Source organism: Lactuca serriola, chromosome 8 (genome assembly GCF_051521515.1).
Source record: "Lactuca serriola cultivar US96UC23 chromosome 8, Lser_US96UC23_V15, whole genome shotgun sequence".
Taxonomy (NCBI): domain Eukaryota; kingdom Viridiplantae; phylum Streptophyta; class Magnoliopsida; order Asterales; family Asteraceae; genus Lactuca; species Lactuca serriola.
The window spans coordinates 62633026-62637960 of NC_136415.1; the positions used below are offsets into that span (position 1 = coordinate 62633026).

The 4935-nt window shown below is 34.3% G+C and overlaps 1 non-coding gene across 1 annotated transcript; it reads right to left on the reverse strand.

Moving 5' to 3' along the window:
* Positions 1-1940: 1940 nt before the first annotated feature.
* TRNAR-ACG (transfer RNA arginine (anticodon ACG)) lies at positions 1941-2014 on the reverse strand. Its single transcript has one exon. It is a non-coding gene; the product is annotated as a tRNA-Arg (tRNA).
* Positions 2015-4935: the final 2921 nt, after the last annotated feature.

Sequence of the window (4935 nt, forward strand, 5' to 3'; positions counted from 1 at the left end):
AATCCTTAATTCATAAATCTAAGGCTCATAATTTCCCCAAATCACTTCTTTCAAAGTTCAAATCAAGTAATAATTAGGGGGATTGATAATAGATCGATGAAGTAAAAAATAAAACCTATGTTAGAACTCAAACAAACATCTAGATCAACAAAGAAATTCAGATTTGAGGATAATCCATACCATAGGTTGAAACTTAGAAGGAAACAACTAAATATTATACCTTATTATGCTTCAATGCAATGATCTTAGCTTAGTATCTTCATTTTATCTTCAAAACACTCTTAGTAAGTCTTTGGAATTAGCGTTCAGTAAGACTATAAAAGTACCTTATTGTAATTTCGCATTTGTTAAGACCATAAAAGTAGCTTATTTGCTACCCAATATTTTCTTTTTGTTTTTTAAAAGACCATACATACTCATTGTTACAAATTTAATTTATTTAATTTTATTGTTAGATACCATTTACTTTAAAAATATTGTATATGCTTAAAAACAAAAGAAACAAATATAAAGGCTATACAAAATATTTCACAAAAATAAAAATGTATTTATTAATTAAAATGAAATTTTTATTGATCAATTATTAATTAATATTTATGACAATGAGTTTTTGCTAAAAAAACAATTTAACAGAAAATTGATATAAAATATGATCAAATAACAAGATAAATTATAGAGTAAAGAAAGACATGAGAGTGTAGATAACTTTTATTTCAATACTTGTGATGAAATCATCAAATTTTTAAGCATATGACTCACTATTTATACTACCAAAATAAGGTGAAAGATGAGTTACAATATGAATGCACATTATGATGGTGTATTACTACAGTCATAAAACATATTGAAATGGTTGTTATTAATGCTAAATATGGGGAGATATGTGAGAAATAAGGAATCCAATGGTCATTTACAAACTAATATTTCATAACACTCCCCCTTATATGACGATTGTATCATGCATCGTTAAAACTTTAATATGTAAAACCTCATGGAAAAAACCATTTATTAAGGAAGAAGAGTACATGATTAATAATAGTTATTGGGAACAATTACGTCATTAAAAACCTTGCTAAGAAAATCCAGTGGGAAAGACATAGCTAAGGAAAAGAGCACAATATGTTTCCAACTCCTTCTAATCATCACATCACTTGATTTCCTTAAAGTGTTGCATACCAATGTTTCACACCATCTTTTCAAATTTAGATGTAGGAAATGCTTTAGTGAAAAAATCGGCCAAGTTGTTACTTGATTGAATTTTTTGGATGTTGACGTCATGCTCTTTTTGAAGATCATGAGCGAAAAAAAACTTTTGGTGATATATGTTTGAATCTGTCTCCTTTGATAAACCCTTCCTTTGAATTGGGCTATAGAGGTCGCATTATCTTCATATAGTATGGTTGAAACATCCTTGTTAGAAGTTAGACCACAATTCTCATGAATGTGATGAGTTCAATTTCTTAACAAAATACATTCACGGCTTGCCTCATGAATTGCTATAATCTCTGCATGTTTAGAAGAACCAACAACTAATTTTTTTTAACATAACACCAAGAAATTATGGTACCTCCACAAGTGAATAAATAACTTGTTTGGGATTGATCTTTGTGCGGATCATACAATATCCAACATCTGCATAACCAATTAACTCTTTATTTGATGATTTGAATAGTATAAGCCCATATCCTTTGTATCTCAAAGATATCGAAGAATATGTTTGACTCCATTCCAGTGTCATCTTGTTAGGCAAGAACTATATCGCTGATGGGGGGCGGGCATACTATGTGTAATGCTTCACTCATTTACGATAAATAATAAATAAAAAGGCCATTCCATTTCGACAAAAGACCCACACCCAAGTTCCATAGCTTTTGGTCCACTATCCCGATCATGATTTTGCTACCCCCAGAGGGAAAGGCCCTTCCCTTTTGGGCCGGTTGTGGGCGAGGAGGGATTCGAACCCCCGACACCGTGGTTCGTAGCCACGTGCTCTAATCCTCTGAGCTACAGGCCCCACTCCGTCTCCACTGGATCTGTTCCCGGGAGTACCCTAAAAAAAAAGGAACCTTTGCTCTCCCCAGCCATTTCGGGTTAAGAAGATGTCAAAGCGCCTTTATCTCTATAAGAACGGCGCGTTCCGAGGTGTGAAGTGGGAGAGAGGGGATGTCATAATTGGGGTTTTGAATAAGACGACCTTTTGATTTTATTTTGCATTTTTTTTTTCATATTGAAAAAGTATGAAGAACGGGAGGTGTGAAGTTTTTTATCATCCTGGCGTCGAGCTATTTTTCCGCAGGACCTCCCCTACAGTATCGCCACCGCAGTAGAGTTTAACCACCAAGTTCGGGATGGATTGGTATGGTTCCTCTACGCCTAGGACACCAGAATATCGAACCATGAACGAAGAAAGGCATGAGATAAAATAGTGATTGCGAGGCCCCAATTATTGACTGGGGGGACACCAAAGGACTCTGCCCTTCCATCCCTTGGATAGATAGAGGGAGGGCAGAGCTTTTGGTTTTTCATGTTGTCAAAGAGTTGAACAATGGTTTTTTCGTGTTGTTAAAGAGTTGAACAATGAAAATAGATGGCGAGTGCCCGATCGAATTGATCGGGTCATGTAGGAACAAGGTTCAAGTCTACCGGTCTGTTAGGATGCCTCAGCTGCATACATCACTGCACTTCCACTTGACACCTATCGTAATGATAAACGGCTCGTCTCGCCGTGACCTTCTCTTGAATTCTCAAAACTTCTGTCACTCCATCCCCGCAGGGGCAGAGAACCCGTCGCTGTCTCGGCTGTGCTACCGGAGGCTCTAGAATGGATTAAATTAAATATAAATGAGTTGAAAATATATGAGGTCTTGTATTATTAGCAAGATACATTAGTGCACCAACAACACTAAGATACGGCAATTCGGGGCAAAGAAGTTTTTCATGTTTTTCACAAGGCCAAAATTGGTCCTTTTTGGCATCTAAGTGCCTTACAACCGTCAGGGCAATCAGTGGATGTGAGTTTTCCATATAAAAACTTTTAAGCACCTTTTCTAGATAACCAGATTGATGTACATAAACTCCATTTTTTTGGTGTGTTCAATTTGAAGACCCAAACAAAAATTCGTTTTACCACGATCTTTCATTTCAAAATTTTCTTTCAAACAAGAAGTGTCATTTTCCCATTCTCCAGGATTTACTATTATGTTCAAACCATCTATGTAAACATCAATTATGACAAATTCTTATCCAAATCTTTTTTTTGTTGAATACACATGGGCTTAATGGATCAATTTTATAGCCCTCTTTTCAACAAAAATGTACTTAAGCAATTGAACCACATACGACCAGATTGTTTCAATCCATATAAATATTTCTTTAATTTTACCGAATATACTTCTCGAGAAATAGAATTTTGTGCTTCTGGAATATTAAACCCTTATGGGATTTTCATATAAATATCAAGTAAACCATATATATATATATATATATATATATATATATATATATATATATATATATATATATATATATATATATATATATATATGCGATAACTACATCCTTTAGACGCATATCCAGTTTTGCATGTATTGCCAGCCTTATTAGATAAGGAAATGCAATTGTATCAACCACAGAAGAGTATGTTTCTTCATAATCAATTATGGGACTTTAGGTAAAACCTTGTGCAACAAGTCTTGATTGATATCTCATAACTTCATTTTCTCGTTTCTTTTGCGCACAAATACCCAATTCTATCCCACTAGTCTTACTTTGTTTCGTGTACGGACTATAGGACCAAAAACTTTTCATTGAGCAAGAGAATTAAGCCCTTTGTTGATTGCATCTTTCCATTTTGGTCAATCTTTTTTATTTTTACATTCCTTTATAAATTTAGGTTCAAGATCCACATTTTATTCCATAATCTCGTGCGCAACATAATATGAAAAATTATCATCGACGTCTGTCTTATTAAGTTTCATATTATTCCTATCATTAGGGATGAACATCAAAACTGGGTACCCGCTTTAGGAACCGAAACTACCTCGGAATTATCGGTTCTATAATTGGAACCGCCTTAGGTGGTTCTGGTTCTGGTTCCTAAATTTATAAAACTGTTTAAGCGGTTCTGGTTCCAATTCTCATTTTTTCAAAATCACTACATGCTGGGTATTCACCGAAATTGGTTTATATATATATATATATATATATATATATATATATATATATATATATATATATATAGATCCAATTTTGTCCGTCTTTGATCCGAATTGATTCGATTTGGACTGAATTAAATTGTTGTTTTATTGAAAAAAGTTAATAAAATTGTTGTAACCGGGTTACCCGCTCTTGGAACCGGAATCGCCTGTTCCGGGACTGGTTCCAAAAATTTAAGAACTGTCTAGATTGGTTCCGGTTCCGGTTCTAACTTTCTAGGAACCGGCGGTTCCAGTTCCGGTTCCGGTTCTCGTCAAATGAGGCGGGTACCTGCCAATACTCATCCCTACTTGTCATGACATGATTTATTGAGATCTCTTCATTTTCATAATTTCCTGGTACATCGGTTTCCTTTGTTATGACATCGGGCTCTTCTAGAGCTTCACTAATATTTTCAAGAGATTTTGTTTTCTCTTTTGGACCAACAATTATATTTTCTCCCTTTTGTTTTCAAGGATTTTTATCTTTAGAACTGGTTGGTCTTCCATGCTTCAAGCGTGCCTTAGATTCATTTGCATTTCTGTTTTTTTCCTTTTGGAATATCAAGTCTAATCGGAGCATTTATAGTTGTTACATGAGACTTTGTTACTCTCTTAGGGTCAGTAAATGCATCTAACAATCAATTTGCTACATTTTGTAAATGAATTATCTTTTTCACTTCACGTTCACATTGAATTGAACGAGAATCTAAATAATTCATTCAAAGAGATTTATTTTCCA